Source organism: Bombus flavifrons, chromosome 14, assembly GCF_040668555.2.
Source record: "Bombus flavifrons isolate JBK064 chromosome 14, iyBomFlav1_principal, whole genome shotgun sequence".
In the NCBI taxonomy this organism is placed as follows: domain Eukaryota; kingdom Metazoa; phylum Arthropoda; class Insecta; order Hymenoptera; family Apidae; genus Bombus; species Bombus flavifrons.
In genome coordinates, this window is record NC_138455.1 from 5115125 (window position 1) to 5134628 (window position 19504).

At 35.7% G+C, this 19504-nt stretch overlaps 2 protein-coding genes across 2 annotated transcripts in view; both read right to left on the reverse strand.

Moving 5' to 3' along the window:
• The window catches only part of drk (growth factor receptor-bound protein 2 drk), a 155987-nt gene that overhangs the window by 67843 nt on the left and 68640 nt on the right, over positions 1-19504 (reverse strand). The window lies entirely within an intron of this gene.
• The window catches only part of LOC138186766 (uncharacterized), a 32011-nt gene that overhangs the window by 2425 nt on the left and 10082 nt on the right, over positions 1-19504 (reverse strand). The window lies entirely within an intron of this gene.

Sequence of the window (19504 nt, forward strand, 5' to 3'; positions counted from 1 at the left end):
CGACTTTCCTGAACGTAATAATCGTTTCAAAAGAAGAAAGAAGCGACGTGGTACGACGTATATACACGCGTTAATACAAGGTTTCACCTTGCGTAGGAGATTTTCACACGGTGGAGTGAACACGATTCGACGTTAGCAGAGCGTACGCCTGTTTATTGTACAGACATTGCTTTATCAATAACGGTATATTTTATTTAAAATAATACATTGCTCTAATCATCGTTAAACGTAAAAGAAACGTTAAATATCTGTATCATTAATTACCTTAAACTTTATGTCGATTTTCTAATTAATATTCTAGCGCCTTCATTTTATAAAATAATATTCCAGGTATAATATTGCATAAGTCTATGAAATGCAAATGTATACAACCGTATAATAAATAATAAAAGATAAATAAATTAATGAAGAGATATTCCGGAATTTGTATTAAATTTATTATATGCTTATTAATATTACTACCAGGTTTCTAATTGATATTCTAGAGCTATTATTTTATAAAATAATATTCTACATAATTTCCAGCAAATTCATTATCACGATATTCCAAAATTTCCTTTAGACCTAATCAATCTTCTAAAATATCTGCTAGATTTCTGACTATTATCCTAAAAAATTTATTTACATCCTGAAACAAAATTTTAGGATTTTCGCTAGAATTACAGCCAATATCAACAAATATTTAACATATCCGTGATAAATATTTAAAAAATCTCCCGCTGGACTCGTATCGTCAAGAAACATCCAATAACGGATCAATAACAAATTTTTCCCCAAGAATAGAAATCTTTACCACACTGAAAATAATTAAACGACCCAACATTAATGATCCTATTCGGTCAACATCCTCGGAAGTCTTTTAAAACGCCATCTAATACACCCCAACAGAATCCTAATAGAAGTCGAATAGAAAACGCACAAAGAGGACTGGAGTTTTCCGCGAGTCCAGTCACGAAGTCGTCATTGAGCAAACAATTAGACATCGGCGAACAGTTACTTCGGTCAACTTGAAAAGGTTCGAGCATCGATGATGCACCGCCATTCGAACGGATAGGCCCTTTAACATTTGCATATTTCTTTCTTTTCGGTGGCCGAGTCGCGGACACCGGGAATAAAAGAAGTTCGAAGAAACACGAGGTTTCTGACATTTCCATACAATGGCGGGAAAAATACGGTACGAGTTGCGAGATATCCGGCGATGGGCCATGCCTGATAACGAAGCCAGGACGCGCGAGATGTTGAAAGAATCATGCGTTCATCGTTCGGTCGCCACGCGTTCAACTATCACTGTTATTAGAATCATCAGCGGAGATTTGCTCTCAGCCAGTCGCAGAAAAATACACGATATTTCGAAAACCTTGAATCTTTGCTCTTTTCAACGCTCCGACTCTCTTGGGCCGCCTCATGCAATTCAAATCATACTATTGGCCAATTTCTTCATGACAATCCTTTTACGTAGATCCTCTGCTATAATAGTAACAAGTTTCTATAATAATATTAAGTAATATTTTATATAATAGATTCTTAATAATTAGATTAATAAATCGTTCTGTGCAAAGTCAAATTGTAGGAACTGTTTGTACGATAGAAGTCTGTATTCTTCTTCGTTCGTTCGAAAGGATGGAAAGACAATTTTTTGAGGAATATTTTCAAACTGTAACTTGTATTATTTAAACGTAAACTTGGTAATTATCGATTATTACATTATTGACTAAAAAAGAACCGCGTTGGCTCGGTCGGTTGGTGCTTGGACCTTTGATTATCGAAACTCAATATTTCTTACATCCTAATAGCCGAATTTTCAGCCAGCACCTCTGAAACTCGGATTTATTCCTAGTTGCATGTGTTTATTTCACCGCGATCTCTGGTTATCACGGTGGAAACCATATAAAGCTGTAGGTCCACCAAGGATGGATAGAAAGAGAAATGACAAACACAATGAAAAGATAAAAGGAATAGAAGAAGCAATGAGAAGATGACAACAAAAATTGTTCCTTTTCTATCTAAAGTGTTTTCATCTTCTGCTGCGTGTATTATTGATTAAGAAATCATTGAAGAATACAACAAGGGTCCCGGACAGGAATCACTACTACCTCTACCTCTTCCTCTTCCTGCTGATCTTTCTTTGAAAGTATCCTTTTCATGTATTTAAGTGTTATATCTGTTTGGATTTAAAGTGGAAAACCACTTACTTCAGTAAAATGTGGATTCTCTCTGGACGATCTTAAAACCAATTAAGAAGGTTTATTTAATATATGTTTTATGTAATATACATTTTATTTATCATATTTAAATATGAAGTTTAGCCAACAGAAAACGAGACGTGTTATCAAACCAAGCGGCTCAAAACGTCGTGAAATATTAGAAAACCAGACGAAACTGCAACTGGGATAATTAATTGCACTCGAATAAATAAAGAATTAGCAATTACGAATTCTTGACACTCGCTTTCACAGCCACGAACTCCGATGATATTCTTTATTTCTCTAATAAAACATCCATCTCTCATCACCAATAAATGTAGAACAAATGTATCATAAATTACATGTATGTTACATATCATAAATTATTAAAAAGTTCGTAACACACGGTGAAAGAATACAAAGTCCCAGGTTGGTTTCACCGATGGTTTCACCGTATCACAAGGAGCGCGAAGAAAAGTCGGTATCGCTTTTACGCGCGTAAAACGGCACTATGATGGGAGGATAAGACGACGTGTTTTGCCTATGGTTTCTTTGACGATGAACCGGCAAGGGTTTCTTTCAGTGTCACATAAGGGAATTTGTACGGAAAGCTGAAATTTTTCAGCGGGGACCTAAGCGGATGGGGTTCCGCATGGTCGCTCAGCTTGAACCGTCCACCGGCGGAATACTATCATGACGTCACTCGCTACGGTCACTGCCTGAATTATTCAGTATTTCTTCGTTTCTACTTGTACACACTGACTATACCTCTTTGTATCTAATAGTCGTCGCGACTCAAACAAGATAACGTACATAGTGCCACGTAACTGATAATGCAAATTCTATATTTTAAACTTTTACGATGTTTATTCGATGATTCGACGATATATTCATAATCATATTGGTATATCTCGCCTCCGATACCGTCTCTGATAACAATTAATAGTTACACTTTGTTCCCACGTTTCCTCAACATTCCAGTTCACTTTTTAAGGGCACATCTCATACTGAACGAGCGCAATCAGCTGATTTCTTTTTTAATTTTGACAAATATAAAGATAGATCTATCAAGGTAGAAACAACCATAGGACATTTTTACCAAGTCATGTTGTTATTTCAAAAATTCTATGTTTATTTTTCTTAATGAACAAGGGGGATATTTTTTTTGTAATTCTGACAGATCTAAAGATGAATTTATCAAAGTAGGAAGAATCATAGGAAATTTTTACCAAATCATGTTGTCATTTCAAAAATTCCATGTTTATTTTCCTCGATAAAATTGATCTTATTAGCAAGGGGACAGATATAAAGAATCTATCAGGGTAGAAAGAAACATGGGAAATTTTTACCAAGTCATGTTATTATTTAAAAAATTCTACGTTCGCTTCGCTCAATAAAATTGTCGATCTTTTTAATAGTATTATGTACAAGGTGTCACGTAATCGACAATGCAAACAGCAAAGGGTATGATTTCTCAAAATTCTAATTAAGATTCAATCTATCCGTAGAAAAAACTTTAAGAAATTAAAAAGATAGCGCTAAACAATTCCATGTAAACTTCCTTTAATTTTATTATTATTGTATATAGGTTGTCTGCATATTCGAATATACAAGATTATGAAAAAATCATTCGAAATAACAGAGTTGTCTCGTCCGGGTCTGACCATCCTAAATATATCCATTACTTCAAGCAACAAGCGAAAATATTGCGTAGAAAATTCGTACGATCGTTAGAAGACATAACACGGTGACGATAATTTCTTCGAATGGGAGAATCAACTTTTTGCGACCTAATTCAGTTGAATACCGAGTAATTACCGAAAGACTCGCGTTATTTGAAGAATATTTTTTACAGTATAAAAGTTTTTCGTTTCGAACCAGTATTAGTGTGACTAATGGATTTCTGCAGAGAGTACGGGTGCCATTCGAACGTGCATGACACAGCATAGAAACGATCAACATAATAAAACACGGAAATGTGATATAAAATAAAATTCTAGGACGCGAATCAAGCCTGAATATCTTACATTTAATACCGTAAGATTTTTATGCGATAGCCTACTTTACACTCTGAAGCAGAAACGCGTGTACTCATCGGATATTTAAAGAAACGATTTAAATAAAAAATGACGAAAGAAGTGCTTTAACCATTTAAAAGAATTTCGAACTTTTTCGTGTCCAGAGGAAATAGCTGTGATATTAAAATATACGGAATGCTACGAAAAGAAAAAGCTAATTATACTTTCTAAGGAGTCGTTCATTCAAAATTCATAATAACAAAAATCAGCACGCATCGAGCGTATCTGGGTAAACTTTTATTCGATACGACTTATGAACGCGTCAAAGGAAACATACACAGGCGTGCGAAAGTAGACGTCTTCTATGAACATATATTATCTGCGTAGTATGAAACATTTTGAAATTTCAATAGCATTGCGAGACTCGATTATCATGATTACTACATCGGTAAAATTTGAAACAGATATGAAAATGTATATAGAAATTGCAAGCTATTTAGTATAAGTGCTTTCTTTTTATTTGCAAAAATATCTCAAGATGCATAGAATGCACATAACACGCAAAGACACTTAAAATATCCAGAATAGCTGAAACAGATTATTTTTTTTAGATTTCGTCCTTTTACAAAACTATATATTTGCATAAATATCCCCAATACTTTGGTGAGTCAGCGTATTATCTTTTGAAGCAGCTGATAACTCCGAAACAAACTGATTAACTCTACATACATCGGGACAAAGGAATCCCTGTCCTTCGAGTAATTGCAAAATCTGGCTTTACAGACTATTGAGCATCGCCTTAGTCGAAACTATCATCCTTCTAATCAGCCTTGAATGCGTCCGCTCGATTTCACGTTTAACACTAAACCTACCGACACTTCGTGTATACCTACTCCTACCGTGTGCGGTCAAAATGACCGGTGATTTAAAGAAGTAACAATTTTTATGATTTAACTTAGATAATGGTTAATTTATAACTAAATGTATATAAAATGACGAACTTTCATAAAATTTCGTCCAAATTTACTTTTGTTTAATTTCAATTATAGGCTTAAATAGAATTACACTTTTACTTATATAGAGATATATCTTATTCAAATTTGCTGCATTTTTTTACAAATGATCTTATTATCAAATGCACATTTGCCGCATAAATATTTTCCGTATCTTAAACAAATTTTCGTAATTTTGTAACCTCTACAACTTTTTACTTGACAAGTTTTTTGTAGTGATGAATCTGAACTTGTGATAGTTTTATTGCATGGTTTTTTTCCCGCGATTCTTTATATAAAAGTAATGTGTGCACCAGGTTTATAACAATTTTGTGAATTCTCTGTAAATTGGCCCCATACTGTAGATACCATTGCAAATTTATTGCAATTATTTATTTATCTTCTTATCAAATCGTATAAACCTCATAATTTCAGCAAAGTCATTTCTGCTCGTTGTTTTTGAAAAAAATGCAGGTTTCCAAATTTTATTTATAAGACATCTAAATTTTTTATATAGCATATAGCACAGCAATAAATGCATCTAGTTTTGTTGCATCTAGCTCCCTCTTAGTCCCCAATACTCTAAATTCTTCTTCTTCCATACATTTTATTATATGATCCCTTATACGGTGATCAACGATAAAATGCCGTCTTTACTTGTCCTTTCATAATATGCCGTTTAGCATATCCCCAAAAATATTATGGACTGATGTCCTGCCAGGTTGGGATTTGCATCTATTTCTCTCCAAACTGTCCCATCGGGTCCAGTTTCGATACGTTGGTTCTCTACATCAGTCTCACCCTTTGTTGTCAACGATAATTCTTATCTTATTTATAATATAACAACTTATTTATAATATTCAACTCTGATTCGGTTCTAAATAGCTTTTCATGTGTCTCCATGCCGTTTTCAGTTGCTGAAGTTTCTTCTTCATCGCACACTGAACAGTCTTCTTCTATGTCCGTAATTTTTTTTTTTATAATTTTTTTTTTAAGTCTTGACATTTTTAGGGTAAATATTTATCACAGAATAATACCACGTACGGAATACAAAATTATTGTCAAATTTGATATGCTTTACGCAAAACGCTCTGCAATGCTTTCTGTCTGAGTTTTAGAGATAACAAGTTTAAACGTCGACTAATTGACTAACAAACTGAGATGTATTCTAGTCGAAAGGCAATAGCAAATAAGAATATGGCCTGTGACGGCGATATTTATACAAAAATATTGATGAGTATTGGCCGTTCTCCACCAACGGTTACTTGAGTGTGGAGTTGGGAAAGCTTTCCCTGTGTTTTATCACAATAAGCAATAACCCTAAGAAACTTCTCGACTTTTAAAATGTTTGTAACAATGGACTGTAAAAAATGTTAAATTTTATGGCGGTTCCTTAGGATTATTATGGGCCTGAGTTGATATGTCTTGATAGCTGGTGGCCACCTTAATCGAGGGATGGATTATGTTTTATGATAAGATTACGGGTGTAACAGCTGTTATTATTTGTTATTACTCATTTTGTTTGTCATTTGACCATGAGATAGCCTTTTCTTTGTACTGATTGTATTTATTTTATTGTATGTATTTATTGTATGTATCGGACGGTCAAAGTGACCGTTCACGGTACACAAGGCAGAGTATAAATTTTTCTCAGAAAATTAGTTTGCTCTTTTATTTTCTGTAAATAAGTAAATACCGAAAAATATATTGTATGTATGTTTTAGGAAAAGTCAGAAATTATGAAGCGATATGATAAAGTTTAAATATAGTTAACTTTGTGTAGAAGTTCGAGACCGGTCAATTTGACCGCCGCTGGTAGGTTTAGTGTTAAACATTTGTCCTTCTGCGGTCACCAGGTACGAAGTAAGTAATACATTAGCCGCGTCGATAACAAAGGACTTTTCAGGCTATTCTCACACCTGTCGTTTACCATTAACCTTGCCAATGATCATAGCTTTACTGCGTATTTAATCTCTTAGATACTGTTGAATTTTGTGCGGGGCTGTTTCTCAATACGGCAGAGTTTGACGCGAATTACCCGTAAACGGTACAACTCTGCAACGTGTGACGGATAATGATGTTCTCTAGGCAAGCACATTGCAATGAAGTTTTTGATAATTAAATTATAATTTTTCTTAAAGATATGATGCAAATACTTGAACTTAAATAATTTACTTTAATAACTGATAATACAATTGAGTGTGATATATTTTAAAGCACGGTACGACACATAGACCCACGTCACAATTTTCACACTCATAGCGTGATAGTGTTTTCCAATTGCTCTTCGTTTCCTATTTTCAAGCGACATTTTCAGCTTGAAGATTCTAACAAATTATAAGGATACAGGATAAGATAAGGATAAGGATACAGTACGATCGCGCTGTTTCTGACTCAAACGGTTAACGATATACAATAACATCACGATATAACGATTTATCAGCGGAAAAATATCTATTCCTCGGAATCACGTGAGCCACGATTGGACAATATTTAACGCGATTAGGATAATTGACATGTAGTTGAAATTTGTAATTACGAAACAAACATAAATACTTTACGTGTTGGAATTAACATGAAAGAAAAGGAACGTTACAGCAAATTCTTCCCTTGCTGTTGCGTGAAAGAATATTCAGTGATATTTTTTGTCTTCGATCGTACAATTCCTTTTACGCGATAATTCCTTTTATGATCCACCATCCATGAAATAAGAAGCATCGTGAAACGAAACACAGAAAAGAAACGTTTGTTCTTCTGCAAGAAGACTATACCTACACTTATATTAGTCGAAATTTCCAAATTTCCCTTCCTGTTAAATATCAGGTACAGTGCTGTGAATAATTGTAGAGTCAAACGCATTTTCTGCATTATTTCTTCAACATTTCTAAGAAACCATCGACCGTGCCTGGATATCTTAAGCGAAGTTGTGTTTCTAAAGGATAAATTGTACGATAGAGTATCAGGAGATTTTGCATGGTGAATTATTTCCTTCCACGACTGAAATAAAAGACAGAAAGACAATTTGTCAACGAGACGACGCTCCTCTTTGTACAGTTGCCACTACAGAAACGTGGTTCCAAGATTTCGGAATAAAATTATTAGCATGGCCAGCATTGTGTCCTCATTTGAAACTGATCGAGAACCTGTGGCGAGTTTTAAGAAGAAAAGTTTACGATCGGAAGACTACTTTTAAAGATCGTATTCCTGTGCATTACAGTAGCGATCAAAATATAACCAGGTAATAAATTGGATGAAGAGCATTTAACGAGGACTGAATTATTCTCGCTTAGGGTTACACGTATGATCCTATTCGAGGATTGCTGGCAATAAAATACGTCAAATAAAAAATGCTACATGTTCATTTACAACTAACTAACTAACTAACGGTATTTCATTTACGAGTCAAACATCAATGAATATTAATTACAAATTAGAAAAGATAATGATAAGAATAAATTAAAAAGGATGAACTACGCGATGAAGAAATGTGATAATTTTTAACTATAATAATTTTAACGATTGGTTATAATTATATGAAATTTTAACTATACATATGTCCATGTTTCTGCCATTATCATCAACGTACAATTTTTAACGTCGCACGATTAATTCTCTTCATCGAATCACCGCGTTATACGCAAATTAATATAATAATTATATATAGTATATATAATAAAAATTAATATAGCAAAAGTAGACTGCGCATTTCTATGCATTTACAGGAACTTTGAAAGTCCAGATTGCACAAAATGTGCATCATGCGAAAATATATATAAAATATCCAAAGCATGTATATGCCGTGCTTTCTATTGTACTTAGCGGGCAAAACAATGTTCTACCGAGGTTCTACATTTTTAATTACATTCTCGAAAATGTGATTCCGCGTAGAAATCCGTAATCTAAATAGATATCTAATTAAGTATCGTTTAATAGTATATAGGCTGTTTTATTCTTATCCTGTCCAACGGTGTGAATATATTCTACGATTGAAAATAAGAAAGAAATATTACAAAAATAATAATTCAAACGCTCGGAAATCATCATTTACGCTGGTCGATCGTATTAATAAAAATAATTAGTCGGTAAACGCCTACGTCCTATGTTCGCACATCTTTCTCCTATTTTCAATCACAGAATATACCGCCACCGTTTGGCGGAATGAAAATGAAACACCCTGTATACCCCTGCTTATTTCTCGAATTTAACCAGAAATCAAACTTTCCTGTCGAAATCTATCGAAAGGCCGAAATATTCGATGTTTCTCAAAGCTCGCCACAGTAAAGTTCACGCTGGCCAAGAGACTGTAGCTAAGAACCAAACAAAATGAAACACTCTGTATACCCCTGATTATTTGTCGCATTCAACCAGAAATCAAACTTTCCTATCGAAATTTATCGAAAGGCCGAAATATTCGATGTTTCTCAAAGCTCGCCACAGTAAAGTTCACGCTGGCCAAGAGACTGTAGCTAAGAACCAAACAAAATGAAACACTCTGTATACCCCTGATTATTTGTCGCATTCAACCAGAAATCAAACTTTCCTGTCGAAATCTATCGAAAGGCCGAAATATTCGATGTTTCTCAAAGTTCGCCACAGTAAAGTTCACGCTGATCAAGAGACTGTAACTAAGAATCAAACTCGATGCAACAGGCGCAAACGCGCGATTAGGGGGATCAGAAACGCGATACGATCTAGAAAATATGTGACAGAACGAGTCCGGAGATGCGAGAATAAGAAAAGAGCGAGAAGGGGGAAAGACAAATGCATTAAGGGGTGTGATCTCGAAAATGGCGGTGGTCTCCGTCGGCTGAATTTATTTTTGGTGCATTCCAGTCAAACGAACCGGGAGAGAAAGGGAGAAAGAGAAAAAGAGAAAGAGAGAGAGAGAACGAGTACCCCGCGCCAACACGCAGACGATGTTTCGCTAGGAAGATCCGCTCTGTTCCTCTTGTTGGAATACTCGAATTATTTTTTTCTCCTCTCTCTTTTTCTCGTCCCTCGCCATGCTCTCTTTCCATTTCCGCTGCAGCGGTTACCGCTGCATACTCCAACGCCGCGAATCCATCGCTCGAACGTTCCTTTTTTCCGTCGACGTGGCTGCAACGGAACGACGGCCAGCCGTGTGTCCGTTTTCTCGGCTTTTATCGTCGCTTAATTATTAAAACAAATAACACCGGCTGGTAACGTTCGTTGCTTCCGACGCGAAGATTTTTCACGATAAAACAATGCAACCACCGATGGAAACAACAGGTACGACGATTAATTTTACCGTTACGCGGAAAAATTTGTATTTCAATGAGAACGACGGTTAATTAGCTGGCAACCTTACGTCGTGGATATGTGTTAGCGTGTTTGTAGGAAGTTCGAGAGTCTTCACGGGGTTGTTAACATCGGCTTTTCTTGGTGAATCGAAGGGAGTTTCGGTTCGGCAGCGTTATCGGTGATTTTGTAATTTTAGAAGACATTTAGCTGTGTATATTTTCAAGTCGATTCTATGATTGTTCATTTTACGAGATTTCTGAGAAATTTGTACAAATTCTGTACGAGGAGATTAAAATCTTTACGTTTACGACACCGTACCCACAACAGGATTGAAAAGGAAAAAGAAAAATTTCTTACGGAAGGTTGTAACATAAATTCGTACAGTCTTCGTACATACCTATAGCTATAACGTAATAAATAGTTTTATGTAACATATGATGTAATAAATTACAAATATTTTGCCTTGGATATTTGCCTGTTGGAACGAACCCTGGATTTTCGACGAAGGAACAAGCTACAAGTGTAATTGTAACATTAGTTGTAACTAAAATCGTATGCAAGTAAAATTGTAACAAAGTTGTAAATGAAAAATGTAGCAAAATTGTAATGTAAATTCGTCTTGTCTTTTTATGTATCCATAGGTATATCGTAACAAATAGTTTTCTATTATATATGACGTTATAAATTACATGTATTTTATCTTGGATTATCCCCTTAGAATAATCTTTAGATTTCCTATGGAAGAACAAAATACGATGTTGGAATTAAAACGTCGAGTTCTACGTAAATTGTAAGTCAAATGGTAAGAAGATCCTAAGGTAAGTTCGTCCTGTTTTTAATGCATATCTATAATTATATCGTAACAAGTAGTTTCGTATAATATATAACGTAATAAGTTACAAGTATTTTATCTTGGATATCCTGTTGGAATAATTCTTGGATTTCCGATGAAGGAACAAAGTACGATGTTCGAATTAAAGCGTGTAATTACGGGTTTTGCATACGGAACGAGCTCGTATTCATCGAGCATCAAATCGTCGAATTTGCACATCGGTATGATACTCGCGTAAAATGTAATTTCCGCGGACAATAAGATGTAGCGACAACGCGGACGTTGAATACAAATAAAGAGGACGATGAATCAGAAAATCGCTGCTTTCCTCTGGCCACGATCGATGAATTCTACACCTTGACACTTTCCATTGAAATTTTCTTTTCTTTCTCTTTCTTTTTTCTTTTCTTTAAAGAGCGAAACGAGAGTGAAACAAAACGAAAATAGTTGTCTCAGTATATTCGTTATGGGCTTGGAAGAACGGAAGTTGGAAAATTAGAAAATTTGCGAAATTGGAAATATAGAATTTTGGAAATTTGAAAACTTGGAAGTTTGACGTTTCGAAGGACTTGAATTTTGAAGATCCGAACGGTCGGGAAATTTGATAATCGAAACATTTTTTAAATCGCTTAATCGTTTAATAGTTGCAAAAGTTTACAAACTTGCGAGCTCTAAAATTTGTATTCTAAATTATTCTAAAGTATTTACAAATTTTGCGGCTTTGAAATTTGGGAATTTAGGAATTACGGGACCTTGAGATTTGTGAGTTAAATGACTGAAAGATTTACAAATTTGGAAGCTGCCGGATTTGAAGACTTAGAAATTCCAAGGCTCTTCGAGACGTGAAAATTCACAAATTTGAAAGCTTTAAAATTTGGCAGTTTAAATGTTTGATAATGTAGAAATATGCAAGTTTGCGAGTTCGAATATCTTGAAGATCTAAGATCTAAGACTAAAATGTTCCACAATTTCCAAGATTAAAACATTCAATGTGAGGAGTCAGAAATTGTCACATTGAATACTGTCAGAAATTCCACTGCCAGGTGAAAGTTATCGTAGGAATATGATAAGAGCGTAAAAATGTATATCAAATCGAAAGATAAAACCGTGAAAACGAGAGAAAAAAATGGACGGAAGTAATAGTGCGAAAATCGAGCAACAGAGAATTATTAAAAGTATACTGGCTAAGAAGATCGCGGAATGTAAACCGTGAGAATGATTTTCAGTGACACTGTCGTATCTTATCTGGCTGGCGCGTAAATAGAATCCCGTCACTTGCGGGTAATTAAGGTGCAATTTATTCGTTACTCGCTGATTAGTTAATTAGCGGTGAAGAAATCGATCGGAACAGCTTCTGAATTGTTAAAAGAAAACGGATAAGAACTGTTTCGAAAAAGTGAATAAAGCATGGATGAATATATTCGCAACAAATATACACAATTTTTTAGCAATAATTTCAGGTAAATTGGAGGCATACACAGGTGAAAAGTATTCGATTAATTAACAAGTTGCCTCAGGCATGAGTTTTATGCAATCAAAATTGATTAGATTAAAAATTTCAGGCGAGTTCAGCGGAGTGTAGCAACGCGATCTATTTACTGGGTATATGCAAGGATAAAAAAAATTGAAAACTTGAAGAGCCGAAAAGTTGCATATTTGATGATTCGAATATTTGGATATTCCAACCTTTCGATATTAGCAGATTTGAAAGTTTAAAATGTTGAAAATTCGAAAGCTTCGATATTAAAAAATGTGAAAGTTTCAAGTACAACTTTCGACCTACAAACATTTGAATATTTGAATATTCCAAATATCCAAAAATCCTTCGATTCGAGAAAAAAATTCGATCAAATTCGAAGCTTCATAGATTTCAAATTTGGCTAACGAAAAGAGACGAGACTTTCCTTACTTCGACCACAAAATATCCGCGCTCTGTTAAAACTTGTTGAAAGTTTAATTCTGAAACCGAGTAGATTAAAGACGAATAGCAGAGGATCTCCGGTGACTTTGAATGAACCTGTTCCCTTGAATGGCGCGTTCCGTCTTTGGAACGCGATCAGACGACTCGACTCTGCCGTCTCGCACTTTTCGCTCCATAGAAATTCGATACGGATACCCTTTTTTCCTGGCGGACGCTGAAAACGCGGCATTACAGGCTACCAAACGTTTTCTTCTATCGCGAACGGAAGGATCGTGAAACGTGGAATTGGCCGCGGAACGAGAGAACGAGGAATTCAGTGGTGCGGAAAATACGTTCGTCTGCCAAGGAAATTGCAGTCGGCGAACTTTCCTCCATGCATCGACCACCGCTTCTAACGTAAAAAAAAGAAAACCTTCTTTCAGCTAAGTCTTATATGTACTATGTACGATTTCCATGGATGGACTGTTCGCGATAAAATCCCCAACGATCGTATCAGTTTTGTCTTTTCCATGGCAGTGAAAACGTCCTTTCGAACATGATCCATGAATCCTCGAAAAGAAACATTCGAATGGTTCAACGTTACAAGTTGTCGAACCTCCATGAGTTAGCGAATTGTTGGAAGCGAAAAACTGAACAAAATTTATAGAGAAAAGTAGCCAAATGGCGTGTAGTATAGTGTACCTAATATGAAATAATATTTTGAAAATCCTGATGAATTGTCTCGTAAACGATTATGGATTATGTTACTCGTTCACTTTGGTATTGTACATGTTGTGCTTAATTAATCGAGCTTTGGTTGCTATTTCTTTTTTTTGTTATAAATAATAAATATGTTATTTATATAGTAAATCCAATTCTAAAGAGGATTGAGAAAGGTTAATCGTTGAAACTATAAATAGTTCCAAACTTTTGCTTTTTCATCGTCGAATTTTTAATGCTGCTTCTCTCAAAAACGCTAAGAATGATATTAGAACAGTAAGCCACTGATTTATTAAAACCAAATAGAATCGAAAGAAACAAAATGTCAAATCCAATTCTACATCGGATTGAAAAGATTAAATCGCTGAAACTATAAATAGCTGCGAACTTTTACTTTTTCACCATCGTATTATTAAAGCTGCTCTTTTTTCCTTTTTTTCTCAAAAACGCTAAAAACGAACGTACAATATTAGAGCAGTAAGCCATTGATTTATTAAAACTAAAAAGAATCCAAACAAACGAAATGTCAAATCCAGTTCTAAATTCGATTGAAAAGATTAGATCGTTGAAACTATAAATAGCTCCAAACGTTTACCTTTTCACCACCGAATTTTTCAAGCTGTTTTTCTCGAAAACGCTAAAAAATGGACAATATCGATGCAGTACCTAAGTCACCGATTAATTAGAATCAAGTAGAACGGAAGCAATGTGTGGAATTCAATTCCAAATAGAACACTGAAAACTAAGAACAACACTTAAAACTCTTAAAGCTGTTTTTCGTGAAAAACGCCAAAAGATGGACAATATCGATGCAGTACCTAAATCACTGATTTATTATACTAATTTCATGATTGTATACTACAAACAGTTGCAAACTTTTGCTTCTACACTGAACTTTTCAAGCTGTTTCTCCTCGAAAAAACTTCTCTGAATAGGATTTTGAAAAGGGCAAATCATTAAAACTATACCACAGCACCAAACTATACCACTACACCACAGCGTTTGCCACGCTGGTGTACTCATTTGCGTAATTTACTCGAGATTCTCAAGCGTTCAGTTGACTATCGAACGTTCTCAATGTGTCTGTTGACAGCAAGGGTCTGCCTTGTGCCCGATTCCACGCGATATTATTGCCAGTCGAACACGTACTTTATGATCTGATATTTAATATTAATATCATTGGACCGTGGAGGTTCTTGCAGTGTGATATTACATACAGTTGTGCTCGTATATCTGCGTGACTTCGAGTATGTGCTAACTGCTAAGCGATCTCATCCTCGTGAGATCGGAAAACATCGAACGACTTCGAACTTTACAGTTATGCCGTATCATTCAACACCCGTTCGCACGTTCTACAATTTCCTCGATGACTTTACCGATTCCGTTTATGCCCTCGTGCAACGCTTCCTGCTATCACGGGCCATTAACTATTCCGCATCGGGGAAAAAGTGCCCGAGCCAGGCTCCTTGTTCCGGATCCAAGTTTTTCTGCAAATTTTCGTTGACAATTCGATAATACAGCGACTTGGAGAACAATGTGCCTGAGAATCACATCCGTAGAATTCGTACAACGTTACAGTCGAAACTAAGTTAATATTTGTTTTTGCAAACGCGATTATATTGTTGTTGTTAGTGTACCAATTGTCGACACACTGGCCGTCGATCACGAGAATTCGGGAAAACTATGGAATATAAATTTTAGAAATGGAAGCAGACTGGAACCGATTTTCGTGTAGAAATTTGTCAGGTCGATAATCGAGTACTAGCATTTGATATATTCGTACGTACGTCTTTCGTTTTTGAATTCGAAGATTTGCTCGCTTCCTAAATTAAATCATTTTTCTCGTCCCATGTCGAACATATTAGAGACATTATTATCTATGAGATCGATCGTACCTGTTTTCAGAGGATCAATATCCTACAAAGAAAATTCGGGCCAACGTTCGAACGTTTACGTACAATCGTCAATTATAATCTGAGAGAATTGCTGTCGATATTCATTCCCAATCCCGATGTGCTATTACGTAAAATTCCCTTTAAAGAACAAATAACATGGAAATCACGCTATTCTCCGTGTACTCTTTTCAATTGCTCCAGAAATGACGTTAGATTCCTTCTAAACTCGGTGATGTACCGTCTAAACTTAGACATCAACGACTTCACGAAGTTCGAATTAGAATGGTCGACAACGAATCTAAGCTGCACTCTAAGTGTTTCAACATCAAAGAAGACTTTTTTTCAGAAATCTTTCAAACACCGAATGGATCATCTTATTGGCCGATTTCGATTGATAGGTTTGGCCAGGGACGAATCAACAAACTGACAAAGAAGATAGAGAGAAACACGGCTGTGGAATCTAATTCTGTCCCTAGCTGCTCGGCCTTGAGCATCTTCCTCTCCATCCCTAACATTCCACGTTCCTTTGCTTCGAAAGCCTTAAACGCGCCACTCCTCTCCACTTTTATACTTCCTTCACCCAGAGCTAGAATCGCTATTTTCTGTCTTTCAATTTCATTCCGTCATTCTGCACAGCCCGATTAACCAGTTTCTTTCCATTTCGACGAATATTCCGTCGAACAAAATTCCGCGAGTGCAACAACTTTTCTATCGACTCAAGTGCAACAACGTTTTTTCTCTTTTATCTCTTTTCTTGCTTTCCTCTTCTCGTTTGCGTTCTCTCTCTCTCTCTCTCTCTCTCTCTCTCTCTCTCTCTCTCTCTCTCTGCCTCTTGTTCCTTCGCGATTTAACAGGCAATTTGGTGTCACGCTGATTTCGCATGGCATTCCGCTCGCAGCACGTGGGTCGCCTCGCGATGACCCACGCGCGTTAAACCGTTCAGAAGAAGATTAGAACGCAACACGCTTCCAACAGTTTCTTCTTCCGTCTCTTCTAAACAGCTTGCGTAATTTTTAGATTAATTTTGGGTCGCCAGGGATCGAGACACGACAGCTGTTGTCTCGAAGAATAGAGGAACGACCGGATCGATAGTCCAGACACTTGGATTTACCCTCAGTAAGCAAACTGGGTCATCGATGATCCGACTGAACGAGAATTCATCCTTGAATTTCTTTCCCGGCATTTTTTATTTTTATAGAAAACGTCGAGCGTTCCTTGTTGTCTCTTTTATCGCGCTTCCTCGGGTCGATTATAACGTTTACTTGAACTCTTTCTCTGTAATTAGAACCTTTTTCGAAACCATAAAGCGGGAAAAATAAAAATAAAAGCTAGTACTGCTATAAAGCAGTTGTTAAATTTATTGTATGCTTATTATTTGTTAACGTGTCTTCTCTGCATTTCTTTTATTTCTAACGCAATTGAAAATTTAATTCGATAGAAATACCTATATGAAAGATTTGCGTTGGTTTTGAAGTGCAAACGTAATTTTTCTTACTTCAATAACCACTTATCGTTTATTAACTCTTCAAACTACCACGTTTAATAACTTTTTAAACCGGTGTGCTCGATAGCCGAAAAACTAAGTAGTTCGAAAGAAAACAGAGAATAGTGTTTAATAACGAATAGTGTGAATAATAATGAATAGTGTGTAATAGTATTTAAATTGCGTACATATGTAACAATGAAAATTTTGTTGGACAATACTCTGCTTTGAATTTAAAGAAACTGAATATGATATACACTTAAATATGTGTATCTGCGTAAAATGTATCTGTGGCTTGATGCAAGAAGTACCAATGTCAGCATTTATAAAGTTGAGATGTTAGGACTTAAGGATATGTTAAAGAATTCACGTTCAAATAATCTCTGATACAGAAGTTTCTGTTGTTTGGAAATTTTTTTCTAATTCAAAAGGAGAGAACTTTCTAGTACAGAAGGATTTTCGTGTAAAAACAATAAAAGCAAGTGATTTTTATAAATTTTTTTTACACTAGATACTAATTACATTGTGTCTAAATCCTTTTGGGATGTAAATGTAGCCTTGAAGTGCAAATGTAATTTTTTACTTCAATTCTCATTGTTGTTTATTAGCTTTTTAAACTGCCACTTTCAATGCTTCTCGAACTGTCGTGCACGAAACACTAGTTGATTCATCAATTTCGAACAAGGTTTACTCACTTTTACAAATTTCTCCAGGGAATGGACCTGAAATTTGTATTCCATTGTTTCTTTACAATATCTTTTGAAACGATACAAACTCAATGTACCCGGCGAAGGAAGTACATTTTTCTTCTAAACGCTACAACTCTCCAAATTTTCATGTTTTTCTTTCAAACATAGATTCAATTCCAGTGCAAAGTATCCAACTTTAAGAAAATTCCTTAACTTTCGCATTGTGACGACCGTGACAAATACTATTACTAATACTAAACTAAATTTAATCAGGACACTCGTATAATATACGACGAACAATAAGAAGAACTGAAATAAACAAAATTACTTTAATTATTTGATTTAATTAATTAATTGATTAACAAACGCGTCTAGTTCCATATAACCAATATTTAGTCTATAAAATATTCATAGAAATTACCTACTTTTATTGCTATATTACACAAGAAACCCTGCTAAGAGATTGATTTACGAAACAGCTTTAAGAAATACGAAAATACAAGGAACTGTGGGCCATTCAGAGCCGAAAGCCAAGCTTTCTGAACTATAACAACAATAAAAATAATAATATTAGTAATAAAAACAACAATAATAACAACTACTTTGTAGTTGTTATTCAACTATGATCATGAACAGTCTTTGAATGTAATCTACTGACGACTACGAAGCGAATAACGACAGAACGTTGAATATAGGTTGGTGCGTTAAATTTTAAAAATCTCGCTGCAAATTTTCCTAACATAATATGACAGAAAGAGCCACCGTGTATAAAGAACGTGAAAGGAGTACGCGTGGGCCGTGTTGGAAGCCGGGGTATCATAATGGCGCGATGGCGAAAGGTATATAGACGGGCGAAGAATTAGAATCACGGGCGGCGCGAAATTCCAGTCACCTTTTTACAGCCGACAGATGGAAATGGAGAGAGAAAGAGAGAGAGAAATTGCGGGAGGAAGAGGGACAGAAGCTAAGCAGATCGGCAGCCAAGCTTCGACGAAGAGCGTGAGAAAACGACCTCCGCGAGTTCACCTCGCTCCACAGCCGTATAAGTAGTCTGAAAAAGCCAGCCAAGCTCAACAACTTCGTTCAACCCTTTCGTTAACACGGTTGAACATACTCAGCAGCAACGTTAAACTCATATTTCTACAAATATCTCTACAAATGCGCGCACTTTTTTTTATCATTTTTAACGACGCTCGGCTTTTTCATATTATTTTTAGCCAGCTTCGAGCGATACGAAATTGGAAATAAAATCTTACGAAAGAAATTGTAGGCTTGTTTGGGAAACGTGCTCTTTAAAGCGCACAGCATTTCTGAGCGATAATTTGCCGGTTATCATTCTACCATAAGCTTTATTCCAGTAGGATAAAATCGAGGAATTATTAGAAACGAGGAAGATAATTTGCGATTCGAACAATGAGAATGATAATAAGCGAAACACCTGCGAAACTAGAATTACGAAATGATAAGGACGCTTCTATTGAGAACACCAGCCAGTTTGAACACGGTCTAACCCTTCACCGTGTCGAGAGG